This window comes from Mirounga angustirostris, unplaced genomic scaffold (assembly GCF_029215605.1).
Source record: "Mirounga angustirostris isolate CCGP_5_RB_7025 unplaced genomic scaffold, mMirAng1.0.hap1 SCAF_13, whole genome shotgun sequence".
Taxonomy (NCBI): Eukaryota; Metazoa; Chordata; class Mammalia; order Carnivora; family Phocidae; genus Mirounga; species Mirounga angustirostris.
In genome coordinates, this window is record NW_026991721.1 from 101,522,898 (window position 1) to 101,538,314 (window position 15,417).

Consider the following 15,417-nt stretch of genomic DNA (forward strand, 5'->3'; position numbering starts at 1 on the left):
AAATTTAAGAGATGCAGCTAGAGGTGTATGAAGATAATCAAATACCTGAATACAATTTGGTGCTGTCTTTCAAAAATTAGCAAAGACAGAAAAGAGAACAAGAAAGTTTGTTTATAATAACCTAGACTTAAATTCTACACAATATCAAGAGGTGGTGTCTTTAAGCTAAACACTTTAAAGATAAAATAAATAAAACAATAAATTTAAAGGAAGTAGATAGGAGATGAGAGAAAAATAGCCAGAATTAATGAAATAGAAAACAAAAATACAATACAGAAGATCAATAGAATCAAAAGTTGGTTTTTTGAAAAAACTAGTGAAATAAGACAAGCCTGTGGCAAGAGTAATCAAAGAAAAAAAGTAATTCAAAAACTAGTATTCCTTTGCCATCTTTTAATCACAACTTTAAAACTTTAAGAGTCTGAAACATAAATGAAATTGAGGGCAAAGTTGTCCATTTTGTTGTTCATAATATCTCCACACTACATAAACACATTTGAAATAGATGGACAGATTTCTAGAAAACTGTAATTTACCAATTGAATTAAGAAGAAATAGAACATTGAGACCAGTGGGTTTTTTGGTAAGATCTTATTTATTTATTTGACAGAGAGAGAGGGAGAGAGAGAGAGAGAGCTCACAAGCAGGGGGAGCGGCAGGCAGAGAGAGAAGCAGGCTCCCAAAGTGGGACTTGATCCCAGGACCCTGAGATCATGACCTGAGCCAAAGGCAGCTGCTTATCCGACTGAGCCACCCGGGCTCCCAAGACCATTGGTTTTGTAGGCAAATTCTACTAAACTTTCACAAAACATACTAAAAATTATTACAAAGTGTAACAGAGAATAGAAAAAGAGGGATATTCCCTAACTCATTTATGAGGCCGTGTAATCTTTTTTTTTTTTAATTCTATTAGCCAACATATAGTACATCATTAGTTTCAGATATAGAGTTCAGTAATTCATCAGTTGCATATAACACCCAGTGCTCATTACATCACGTGAGACCATGTAATCTCGATCCCCAAACAAGACAAGGAGAGTATAAGAAAGGAAAATTACAGATTATTTGCTTGGGACCTCAATGTAGAAATCCTAAATAAATATTTGCAAACTAAGTCCCAACAGAGTATACAAAGTAAGATATGTCATGTACAGTTTTCTGAAGTATGCAAGTAGATAAGTATATGTACATGTAATTCATAACATTAAGAGCTTCAAGGACAAAAATAACACAATCATTTAAAAAGATGCAGAGAGGGGCACCTGAGTGGCTCAGTCAGTTAAGCATCTGCCTTCGGCTCAGGTCATGATTCCAGGGTCCTGGGATCAAGTCCTGCATCAGGCTCCCTGCTCAGTGGGGAGTCTGCTTTTCCTTCTCTCTCTCTGCCCCTCTCCCTGCTCATGATCTTCCTCTTTCTCTCAAATGAATAAATAAATCTTAAAAAAAAATAAAAGATATGGAGAAATATTTCATAGAAATTGAGTATAAATTCAAGAATTTGCTTAACCTGATGAAAGATAATTACATTATGGCAAACATTATACTTAATGGTGAACAATAGCAGCATTCAATTTAAAATCAGGAATGAGACAAGGGTGCCCTGTATCATCACTTCTGTTTGACCCCGTATCAACAGTTTTAGCTGGTGTAGTAAGGCAAGAAAAAGAAGGTAGAGGCATAAGAATTGGAAAGGAGGAAATAGAATAGTCATTATTTGCTGATGGCACGATTGCTTCAGAGAAAATCTAGGACTCCTGGGGCAAGTAGAAATAAGGAGAATTTAGCAGTCAGTTAATTCCTGTATGCCAAAATAACCATAAAATGTAACCAAAGACACCATTTATGGCATATTTTAAAAGGTCAGATAAAAGTTTTTAAAAACATGTGTAGGACTTCCATGAAGAAAATGCAAAACTATTGAGATTCCCTAAAGAAAGAAGTTCTAAATAAATGAAGCGAAATCCTAGGATATTTCTTATTTCGTTAATGGAAAAAACTTTAAGATTGTAAATATTTCAGTTCTCATATTGGTTTATAGGCTTACTACAATCCCAACAAAAATTTCAATAGGATTTTAATGGAACTTGGTTGCTTATTCTAAAATTTATGTGGAAGAGTCAAGGGCCAAGAAGTCCAGACATTTCTAAAGAACAAGACTAGGGAGGAAAGATTTGCTTTACTAGATAACAGGATTTAATTTGAAGCTACAGTATAAACATAGTATGGTATTTTTTCAAAAGTAGAAAAATAAACCTTTGGGCAGATGAAAAGCTCAGAAACAGCCATACATTTATGGAACTTTATTATATGATAGATGTAGCATGCAAATCAATAGGGAATAGAGGGACTACCCAATAAATGGATTTGTATAAAAATGATCATCTAAGATTTTTTTTTTTTTTTTATTGAGAGAGATAGTGATAGAGAGAGCATGAGAGGGGGAGAGTCAGAGGGAGAGGCAGACTCCCCGCTGAGCAGGGAGCCCGATGCGGGACTCGATCCCGGGACTCCAGGATCATGACCTGAGCCGAAGGCAGTCGCTTAACCAACTGAGCCACCCAGGCGCCCCTAAAAATGATCATCTATATAAAACGGATATTGATCCCTACCTCATATCATATGTGAAAAATGAAGTCCAGATAAATTAAGGACTTGAATATTAAAAGTAAAATTTTACAAATTTATTAGAAAATACAGGTAAATACCTTCTTAGCTTTGGAGTAGAGAAGCATTTATTAAAGACACGCAAAAAAGCCTTTAACTGAACATGATGTAATGAGCCCTGGGTATTATTTAAGACTGATGAATCACTGACCTCTACCTCAGAAACCAATAATATATTATAGGTTAATTGACTTTAAATTTAAAAAAAGAAAAAAGCCTTTAACTGTAGAAGATCAATAAATCTGACTATATTAAAATTAAGATCTGAACATCAAAAGACTCTTACAAAAAGAGAAGGTACCAATTGGAAGAAACTTTTTGCAACCTAATTGGCCAACAAAAGATCAATAGGAAGAATTTTTAAAGGTTTCTTCAATAAGGAAACGACAAGCCAAAGAAAATGGGCAAGAAATATAAACAGGAATTTCAGAGGCGACAACACATATGGTCAATAAAATCATTATGAGATGGTCAACTTTATTGATTGGGGAAGGCAAATTAAAACCACAATGAGATACCAATTTAGACTCACTCATTCAGTACGAGGCAAATTAGGGAGTATGACAATGCCAATTATTACAGCAAATGTGAACTGGCAGGGTGTCTTATATAAACTCACAAGAGTGTAAATGGCTATGACCACTTTGGGAAGTTTGTCATTATCTAAACATTGAACATTTCCATATGCTGTAACTTAGCAATTCTACTTCTAAGTATACACCCAAGAAAAACTCTATGTATCATAAGTGATGTTAAAAACATCCCCAGCAGCACTGGGAACATTTAGTAAGACAAATACTTGAAACAACCCAAATATTTATTGATAGGAAATGGATAAATAAATGGCATATTATATATCCAAATAAATTGCTATAAACAAAAATATGAATAATCTGAGCAATGCAATTTTTTTTAAAAAAAGGAAGTTCCCAAAGATTTTATAGAATTTAACACCCTTTTAATCATGTTAAAAAACAAAAGAAAATGGAAAAATCTTTAGAAATACAAATGTGTGATAGAGCTGTAATTTCAAAAGTAAGTTATAATAATAATTGCAAGATTCAAGGGGCAGTAGAAGAATAGATTGGGGAGAAGCCCAGAGGTGGGTGTGAAGGATTGTTAATGTTCTAATTCTTATATTGGGTGGCTGGTTCACAAGTACTTATATTAATAATAAACACACAAATAAGTACATAGCACATATAAACAAAAGAGGGCCATGCTTAGGCCAATAATCAGTGTGTCATGATCAAAGATAATCCAAATCCATGCAGTTGAGTGGAAAGGCAAGGATAATACCAACTCCTCCACCCCCATGTTTTGGTTTATTATGTTATAATTAATCCCACAACAATCCTAGTTTTGATTTCTATTATAATCTTCTTTTTACAAATAAACCAAATCTTAGCGAGTTAACATCGTTTGCTCCAGGCCACCAGGTGAGCATAGGGTGGAATCCAGATTTTGAAGACTCCTCTCTGTGACTCCAGAGCCTAGCCCTGAGTCACTGACGGGATAAGGCTCCCTGTCACTGAAACCAGTTTACTCGCTACGGAATCAACCAAGAGCAGTTGTTCTGCTGAGGATAACAATCTCTAGATATGTGAGGGTAAAAGGTCACCTAACTCTGAAGTATTTTGCCACACCAAGGGTGCCACGGCAAGCTGAGGAATGTGCACATCTGTGTCATAATGGAAAAACTGCGTTAAAATGAAGTCACCTATCATATCATCGAGTAATACGAATTTGAATGCAGAAGAGCTCAAGTAAGAAAGGTCATGCACTGTTGGGTTCATTCCTCTGGTATGCACATTGTCATATGCCCACACAAGAACGCAAAGATAAGGAATGTTCACAAAACGTTTTTGGTGGCTGTGAATTTGCTCTATCCTAATTTACTCTTCTTTGTGACCTCATTCTTCTTTCTGGTTTCTTATTTCTTTAAGGGACACCAAATGTGAAGCTCATGCCCCCTCTACTGGTCAGTCATATTTTGTTGTAAATACCTTCCTAAGTAGACATCCATCCAAGACTAAATTTGATAGTTATCAAAAGATTTGATAATTTTTCTAGTGCCCTGGGATTTTTTTTTTTTTTTTTTTGCTTTTGAGGGCAGAGTTGACAGTGAGAAAGAGAGAGTACATTGTGTGTGTGTGTGTGTGTGTGTGTGTGTGTGTGTGTGTGTGAAGGGGACAGAATGTCACCAAAAACCTCTTTGTGAGCAGCTGTCACATAACCTGTAAAGATACTTTGGGGGAAGAATATCAGAGGTGTGGGGGTCAGCTTGAGAGGCAGCCTCTGCGGCCTTTGCTTTATGGCTAAAAGAATATTAGCTTTCTTCAACTCATCATCAAATTTATTAGTTCCTCTCTTAGTGGTCTGTCTTGTTGGGTGTATCTCTACCCCATTTCCCCCTGAAGTTGGAGTTCTCCCCTCTTTCCTGTGTTTACATGGCAAATCTATTCGTCAGAGTAAAATGAAGACCTCTGAGGGCAGAAATCACATTTAATTTTCTGTCAGGCTCAGCCTCCAACTCCCCAATAGTGCATACCACGCGGTAAATAACAATTATGCTACTTAGCTACCCGTCTTAAATTGCCACGTAACAACAGAAAATATCCCATCCAGTAGCCCAAGGAAATCCAAATCAAAAGGATGAAAGAAGAGGCTGCCTACACCCCAGGAGACTAAATACAGTGATTTTACTGTTGTGCCCATAATCTCTGTTTGATCAGAAACATTTTAGGTATGCTGTTTCCAAGATGCTGAAGTTCAGCAGTCAAGTTCAGAAAACATCTATTAAAAAGACTTCCTTTCTCTCCACCCCTGAACCTCCAAATCCTTAGACACTTAAGAGGGCAAAACACATGATTCTTTTATTCTTTTCAACTCATGTAGTATCTTATCACAAAATCCTGCCATAAATATAGAAGCGACTCTGAGAGTCAAGAAGCTGGTCATGAGGCAGCAAGGTTCTGTGGGTAGGGAGCCAGGAGTCCTGGGTTCTGGTATCGCCCCACCAAACTGTAGCTAGGTAATCATTGGAGAGTTACTTCAATGTAGTTTGTGCCTCAGTTTCCTCATTTGTAAAGTAGTAATAATCCTAACTGTTCTACATGCTAACTTCACTGAATAGGTAGGTAACGTATGGGAAAGCACTTTGTAAATAAACTTTTTGTGTGTAGGTCCTCTTCTCACTATGCGTTCTCTCCGGAGCAGAGTAGAGGGGGACATGTCCATGCACTCTTTCTACTCCATGATGCATCCATACACTGGGCATTTCTGACTGACCGCACATTCACAAGCTACGAAGGAGCATTCTGCATTGACATAGCGTGGCCAGAAGCCTACATATCCACTTGGCTAACACCTACTGTTGAGGCAGACATTTGCATGATGGAAGTGCTTAGTTAAGAGGAAAGGCAAGTTAATCAAGTCTTTAAATCTCCTTGAACAAGAATGAAGAGACTTTTCCACATCCAATTATTATTCTCCGAGAGTGCTGAGCATAGTTTTACTTCTTTCGTGCTCACAAATTTAGGGTGGTTTCACAACCGTTGCACTTGGGGGCTGAGCAATGTTTTGCAATGTTAAATAATTCATATCCCTCTTAAATTGTGTGTAGGAAGGTCTAACTATGACATTTATGAAACATGATACCAATTCACTAATTCTTTGCATTGGCAACCACAAGGACAATACACTTTGAATGAGGAATTGTCTTATTTTTATGAGCCATTTAACAACATTAACTTTTCAAAAATTAAATTGAAAAAGTTTAAAGTGTTGACATTGTATTATCTGCTATCTATATTAGCTTTCCTTTTAATTTCAATAGATGCTTTGTGAACCTTTTAGAAGAGACGTAAGTTGTCTGACAATATATGAAAAAACATTTTTAAGTTTTACATTTACTTTAGTTTGCATTTTTGAAGAAAATATAGTAACATTTTATACAGTTTGAATACACCTAGGTCTTTATTGCTGATAAAATAAAAATTATATGAATATCATCATCACAGCTTCATGATTTTGTTAAAATAAAAGCAAATACAGTAGTCTATAAATATTGGTTGAGTAGATAAAATGCAAATTTAAAAAATATTAAACTACCTTTAAAAGTAGGAATTCTACTCCAGAGCAGAAAAATCTATTGTATAAGCAGTTTCTCAACTAGAGCTTCTTAAACGGGGATAGAAGATGTGCCATGATTGGGATGGGGGGAGGGGAAGGTGGGGGTGGGGGAGGTAGACTTCTCAAAGTCTTTGTTAAACACCCTGTATCTTTTGGAATACAAGTTTTCTCTTTTAAGCTTTTATTTATATATGAAAAACAGAGTAGGTATGAGATTTAAACAAATATTTAAGATAAACAAGACTTTAGAGAAGTGTTTATTTCCTAGAGAGTGTGTTGGGTCACTTTCCCAGGGCTGTGCATTTACACACGAGTGCCTCTGTTTGTGTGTGTATATAGCTGGCACTCTTCTCTCCCAGGACTTCACTGGAAAAGTTTAAGAACCACCAAGAGAAATAATAAACATCTGACTTGGACTGGCTTAGCAGGTGTAGGGAGGGATTGATAGAACCCTTTAAAAATCCTTCATTTGAAGAGGAGTGAGGCATTATCCAGTGTAGCCAGCTTGGTTATTTTTGTATGTGGTACTAATGAGACTCAATCACTAATTCTCTTCCTGAGCAGGTTGGCTAATTGAACTCTTTAGTTTTGCTGAGATGGCCCAACCGTGGCCAACCTAGTGTGTCACTGCTTGGCCATTGGCCAAAGTGAAGGAGAGAACATGGAAGGCACAGCACAACCATTGTGCTTTGGAAAAACAATGAAACAAATGTTTTAGGAGGGTAAGCAGTGCTTTCCTCATGCAGATCTGCACTCTGAGTTCACAGTTCCACTGAGGCACTGCGAACTCCCAAGTGAGTGCCATCCTTCTTTCTGTTCCCCCCTGCTCTATTTTCTCAGTTTTGCAACATGAGAGTGATGATAGTAGGGAGGCGGGTCAGAAAACAAACAATGTTAGGGGATAGGCGGCTTGGTCCTCGTTCTGCCTAGGGCACTAAGTAGTTATGAAATTTGGATCAAGTTCAATCAACTTTGCTAGGCCCCTTGTTCATTTGCAAATGAGTGTTTTGGTCACCAGATAATCTCTAAAGTTCCTTCTCATTCTAATGTTCTGGATTATTTTTGAACACCTACCTGCAAAGTTCTCCTTCATTTTTGTAACCCCCCGACCCAAAGTGTAAACTTAATGAGATTCAAAAAAGGCCTAATCAGATAGCTTTCACGAACTCTGTTAGGATCAATGCGTTTCCAAGCTTCTCAAAACCATAGTTTGGGATTTTGAACTGGAAGTATCATATAAATGTAGATTTAAAAAGTATTTCCTAGCTCTGTCCCCTGAAAAGGCCTAGAAAAGAGACCAAACGAGGAGCAGTGAGCACTCCTAACACCCAGACTAAGGTCTCTAAGTATTAGTTTTCTTTAAAAGTAATCAAGGCACAGAGTGGATACTGTGTATGCCACCCAGATCCTCCTTTCAGGAGAATGTCCTCATTCCACCCCCCACGCTGAGGACACCAGCAGCTGTTGGCTCTCAGCTGAGTCATTATCTGGGCATTGTCCTAAAACACAATTTCTCAATCTCAGTACTACTGATATTTTGGACTGGATAATTATTTGTTGTAAATAACAACCCCTGCAATAGGATAATCATTTGAGGAGCAAACTGTAATCTTGGCAGGTTCTCACTTTTTTTCTAAAGGCTTCTTGCTGTGTTCTTTGGAGAACTCAATTGTCCTGAAGTAGGAGCTCCCTTGCAAAATAGTTAAGTAAACATTCTTAATGGTTTTGTGTCTGAGTTCTCCTTTCACAATTGGTCACTGTTGAAGCTGGGTGAAAGGTACTTCAGGTCCTTTTTTCACTCGTCTAAATTTTGTACATACTCTTAAATTTCCGTAAGAAAAAATTAGGTTATATCGGGGCTACATGCAATGTCAAAAATACTATTGGTGCTTTCATGTAACAATACAGGGTTTAATCTTGTTTTAACTAGTGTCCATACTTGAAGGCTACTTTGAGGTTGTGTTCAGTTTTAAAGCATTGGCTATTGGAGATGATAAACCACCGCAAGGATGGTACTGGAGTTGGCTACATAGAACCAAGGAAAAGTTATCTTCTGTGGTTGTGAAGCTGTGGGTTTTCTGGCCTCACTAGTGATGTTAGGTTCCTTAATTTCAGATAATGAAGGAAGCCAGAATTTCCATATTACTTGCTATATTCAGTGTGCATGTAAAAAATATATATGGTCTTTGACTTATGATGATGGCTCAACTTGTAATTTTTCGACTTTACAATGATGCAAAAGTGAGGTGTACTTTCAATTTTGAATTTGTGATCTTTTCCCAGGCCCCCTATTTGTACAATCCTCTTTCGTGTTGCTGTGTAGCTCCCAATCAGCCACACAATCATGAGGGTAAATAATCGATATACTGACAACCACTCTGCATCCATACAACCATTCTCTTTGTCAGTTTCGGTATTCAGTTACATGAGACAGTCAACATTTTATTATAAAACTGGCTTTGTGTTAGATGACTCTGCTCAACTGTAGGCGGATGTATATGTTCTGAGCACATCTAAGGTAGGCTAGGCTAAGCTAGGACGTTCAGTAGATTAGGTGTATTAAATGCATTTTCCACTCACAATGTTTTCCATTTATGATAAACTTATCGGGATGTAATCCCATCGTAAGTCAAGGAAGATCTGTTGATCCAAAAGCTATGGCAACTGAAAACTATTTGTTTTAATCAGTGTTTGGGAAACAAAAGCTGGTATTTGGCTTCAGGATTGGCTTCTTCAACACTGATATTGGCAGATCCAATTCACAATAAAGTCCTACAACACTTGTGTTGTTTTTAAAAATCCCATATGGACTTACTTTGTAAAACCTCTTGGCACATTAGCACGTTTTAGTTTCCTGGAGGTTCCTTTGGATTTGTTTGGCTTTGGTATCATGATTATTTATTATATTTTCCCTTGAAATACAGAAAGAAAGAATACACTTGCTACATTTATTGATCTGTGTCCAAGCCGTTGTTCTTGGCACTTTGGAAAGATGTAAAAATGATTCTGATAAATATTGTGATCTCAAGGTACTTTCAGCCCAATAATGAAGACAAATGATGGGCCAGGCATTGAACAAGGTGCTGATAAATACAGAGGTTAGAGAGGCTTTGTGGAGAGAATAATCTGCAAACTGTAGTTATAAAGGACAAATTTGAGCTAGCCAGAAAAAGTAGAGTGGGATAGAAGGTGTGGAACAATGAATACACGAAGAGTATTCTCTGTGTACTCTTGATGTACACACTTGATGGCTTGATGTAATAAGCACTGGGTGTTATATGCAACTGATGAATCACTAAATTCTACCCTTAAATTAATAAAAAGAAAAGTGTTGGGATAGAAAAAAACTGGTGTCATTTATTTGCAGATCTAGAAACCTGATCCTTCAGATGTCAGAGTGGACTGGAATCAGTCTGGAGATAGAGCCACAGGAATCAAATCATGGTGGTCTTACACATAAACCAGACTAGTATCTTGATAATCTTAAGGAAATAAATATCATGCAGACCAGAATGCCCATGACCTAAATATTTCTCTTCCCATCAACAGATCTGTGTGAGAAGCTTATTTATGCTTATTAAGATTGCTTTGTAATCCTGGCATCAGAACTGGAGGTTATGTTACATGATTCTGTGGTTCTAGTCTATGATTGCGGATGCATGCATCTCTGCAGAATGGATGGAACTACCATTAGGAATAGATTGACAATTTTTTTTTTTTTTGAGAGAGAGCGAGCTTGAGTGTATGTTGGGGGTTGGTAGGGGGAGAAGGGGAGAGGGAGAGAGAGAATCTTAAGCAGGGTCCATGCCTAGCATGGAGCCTGATGCAGGGCTTGACCTCACAACCCTGAGATCATGACCTCAGCCAAAATCCAGAGTCAGACGTTTAACCAACTGAGTTACCCAGGCACCCCTAGATTGATGAAACTTGAGGGCCCTATCTCTTTAAGTAGTGCTAGATGTTACACACTGGCCATTTTAACTTCTAATAAAACACAAGTAAATCTTTAATTTTATCTAATGTCCAATCCATGTTAAAATTTTTCCAATTGTCTCAAGGTGTCCTTTCTGGTTGTTTTGTTCATATCAGCAATGGAACAAGGTCCCCACATCCGTGATTTCTTTTAAATTCTAATCCAACCCGAGAGTGGGATCTACCCTGGAGGCAAGCTGTGGCGAGGACCTGGCTATCGGGCATTTGGGGACCACTCTTGCAGGTAATAGTCCCTTCTATGTTCTCTTTATCATCCACATGAAAAAGGCAGCTCCAGATCCCCCAAACTGCCGGTAGCTTTCCAGCCTATCCAATGTGGTGGAGTCTTCTGAGTCTAGGGAAGAGAGGGTTTGAGTGGAGTGATCTGCCCAACAGGATCATGTGCAGGGCTGCCTATGCCAACTCTTTATTTAAGACTCTTGTTCCTTGTCTTGTCACGTAGGGCCGGGCGTGAAATGGTGAGAATGCCGTGGCGTAGGTTTAGGTGAAGTTCCTCAGCCTTCATCCTACCTACTGATCTCAGGCTCATAAAATCAGCTTTTAGAGCTTGTAGGAAGAAGACAAATTACCACCAAGCTTCTTTGGCCCCTTTTCTTTTGTGGCTTCTTTAGGGTCAAAGGGAAATGGCTGAAATTCATGAACTGAGAGGAAGAAGGAAGGTACAGGTTATGAAATCCAACTTTCCAACCAGCCGGAGGCTGCCTCTGATAATAAGAACTAACACCTTTACAAGCAAGTGATCAAGTGACTCAAAACCACATCTGGGGCCTCGCAATCCTGCGCCCTCTAGGGGGTCATGTGGCCTCTGTGTGAGCCTCTTGTGGGGATGAAGACCTTATGATTCTCACGGTCAGCAGGTGTCCTCCTGTGTCTCAGTGAAATCCCTCTTCCTCTGTTGGGAGGTTTACTCTGGTACTCTACAGTATATCACAATTTGGGGGATGGGAGATATAAATCTATGATAGCTGGAAAATGCACTTTAATTTACAGTAGAAACAATCTTGTTGCGCCAGTACAATTAGATGAAAAGTGTACTGGGCTACCAAGCACGAACGGTGTGCATAGGGGACATAATACGCAAGACCACTCCTTCAAGTTTTGAAGAAGTAACCAGTTTGCCTAATCCATAGAAACAAACAAAGTCAAGCAAGATGGGGAGACAGAGGAATATGCTCCAGAAGAAAGAACAAGAAAAATGTCAGATAAAGAAGTGAAACAGAGATAAGTAATATACCTGATAAAAAATTTCAAGTAATGATCCTAAAGAGATTCACTGGGCTGGAGAAAAGAGAGGAGAACCCAATGAAAGCTTCAATAAAGAAATAGAAAATATTAAAAAGAATCAGAGTTGAAGAACACAGTAACTGAACTAAAAACTAGCAGAGGGAATCAACACTAGACTAGCAGATGCAGAAGAATGTATCAGTGATCTGGAAAAGAGGGTAATGGTAATGGAAAGTGCATGGCTGAACAGCAAGGTTTTTAAAAATGAGGAGAGATTAAGAGATCTCTTGGACAACACCAAGCAAGCAAACGTTTGCATCATAGGGGTCTGAGAAGAAGAAAGGTGTAGAAACTCATTTGAAGAAATAAGTAACTGAAAACTTCCCTAACCTAGGGAGGGAAATAGACATCCAAGTCCAAGAAGCACAGAGAGTTCCCAACAAGATAAGCCCAAGGAGATCCACACCCATGGCATAGAATAAAAATGTCAAAGATTAAAGATAAAGAGAGTCTTAAAAGCAGCAAGAGAGAAACAAAAAGTTACCTACAAGGGAAAACCTATAAGGCTATCAGCTGACTTTTGGCGGGGGGTGGGGGGGAGCGGGAGAGGCATGATATAGTCAAAATGCTGAAAGGAAAAAACCTACAACCAAGAACACTCTACTTGGTAAGGTTATCAGATTTTTTTTTTTAATAAAGATTTTATTTATTTATTTATTTTTGAAGATTTACTTATTTGAGGAGGGCAAACAGGGAAAGGGGGAGAGGGAGAGAGAGTTTCAAGCAGGCTCTGTGCTCAATGGGGCTCAACCTCATGATCCTGAGATCATGACCTAAGCCGAAACCAAGAGTCGGACACTTAACTGACTGAGCCATCCAGGTGCCCCTATTTATTTTTTCTGAGAGAGAGAGAGAGAGAGAGAGAGAAAGAGAGAGAAAGGAAGAGTGGGGAGGCGGGGGGAGAATCTCAAGCAGGCTCCACACCTGGCATGGAGCCTGATACGGGGTTCGATCTCACAACCCTAAGATCATGACCTGAGCCAAAATCAAGAGTCAACACTTAACTGACTGAGCCACCAAGACATCTCTATCATTGAGATTTGAGAGATGAGTTTCCCAGACATACAAAATGATAAAGGAGTTTATCACCACTAAACCAGCTGTATAAGAAATTTTAAAGGGACTTCTTTAAGTGGAAAAGAAAAGGTCATCATTAGATATAAGAAAACTATGACTAAAAGGATATAAAATATGACATCATACACATAAAATGTAGAGAAGGGAACAAAAAGGGAAGAAAAGGGAAAAAAGAAAGGATTTTTTTCTATTTATTTAGGTTGTGCTTTAACTTAAATGACCAAATTAATATGGACTGCTATTTACTTAGGATGTTCTATATGAACCTCATGGTAACCACAAACCCAAACCTTATGATACACAAAAAATAAAGAGAAAGGAAGCTAAATAAACACTATACTCATCAAACAGAAAGAAAGAGAACAAGAAAGGAAGAACTACAAAAACAACCAGAAAAGAAATTTTTAAAATGGCAATAAGTACCTAATTATCAATAATTACTTAAAATGTAAATGGCCTAAATGCTCCAATCAAAAGACAGAGTGGCAGAATGGATTTAAAAAAAAGCCAGACCCATCTATATGCCCCTACCCAAGACTCACCTCAGACCTAAGAGCATACAGACTGACAGTGATGGGATGGAAAAACATTCACCACACAGATGGAAGCCAACAACAACAACAAAAAGAGCTGATGTAGCAATACTTTTACCAGACAAATTAGACTTTAAAACAAAAACTGTAACAGGAGACATAGAAGGACATTACATGATGATAAAGGGATAAATCCAACAACAGGATATAACAATTACAAATATCTACACAGATAACACTAGAGCACCTAAACACATAAAGCAAACAGAAACAGACATAAAAGGAGAAATTGATGGTAAAACAATAATAGCAGGGGCCTTTCACACTCCACTTACATCAATGGATAGATCATCCAGACAGACAATCAATAACGAAACAATGCCTTTGAATGACACATTGAACCAAATGGACTTAACATATATATAGAACATTCCATCCAAAAACAACAGAATCCATATTCTTTGTGAGTGCAAATGGAACATTCTCCAGAATAGATCACATATTAGACTATAAAACAAGCCTCAATAAATTTAAGATTGAAATCATACCATACATCTTTTCCAACCACAAGAGTATGAAACTAGAAATCAATCACAGGAAAAAAAAAAACTGGGAAAAACACAAACATGTGGAGACTAAACAACCAACCAATGTGTCAATGAAGTAATAAAAAAATATATGGGGACAGATGACAATGAAAACACAAAGGTCCACAATCTCTGGGACACAGAGAAAGCAGTTCTAAGAGTGAAGTATATAGCAATCAGGCCTACCTCAAGAAACAAGAAAAAAAAAAAAATCTAGTCTTATACCTAAAGGAACTCGAAAAAGAAGAACAAACAAAGCCCAAGGTGAGTAGAGGAAAGGAAATAAAGATCAGAGCAGAAATAAGTGAAATAAAGATGAAAAAAGTAATGGGGGGGAAATCAATGAAACCAAGAGCTGGTTCTTTGAAAAGACAAAATTGACACCCTTATCCAGACTCAAGAAAAAAAAAAGAGAAAGGACCTAAATAAATAAAATAAAAAATGAAAGGGAAGTAACAACCACTAAAAATAATAAATGAATTCAACCTTGAGATGTTCACAGATGGGAGTTTTATGGATCAAGGACAAGGAAGAGCTAGATGCAATGGTGACCCCTCAGCTATTAGCTGCTGCTGGTTGATTGCCCAAGAGAACAGCTGGGCCGATCAAGCCACCATGTTCGCAGCCCATACAAAGACTCCAAAACCCGCTAACTAAGTATCAACCCCAATATTCCTGGAAGGACGGGAGGACCTCAGAAGAGCTAAGGAATGGGGATTTAAACACTGTGCTACCCCTAAAGCCAACCAGAAATATAATGAATCTTTATCCCAGAATAATTTATGGAAGAAATGATTCCCGTGTTCATCAATGCACCCATTACGCGTGAGATGCTGCTGTTTGGTGGTCCCACAAGAATCCACAGGTTCCCTATACTCTGTTAGCAAGGGGAATGTTGAAAAGAACACTGCTTGGACCACAAGCTTCTGATGGACCTGAAACTACTACTTGGGGGAGAGCTTGTCTGATGAAATTGGTAAGTACAACAAGCTACTTGGTTACAACCAACTTCCCCTAAAGGCCCTAGATAAAATACAACACAAGAACTCACAAATCGTGATACTGCAGAATGTTGGGTTTCAACCTGGAACTAAGGAATATTTCTGAACGGGTGCAGAAATATTCCATTCCTCCAGCCCTGATCT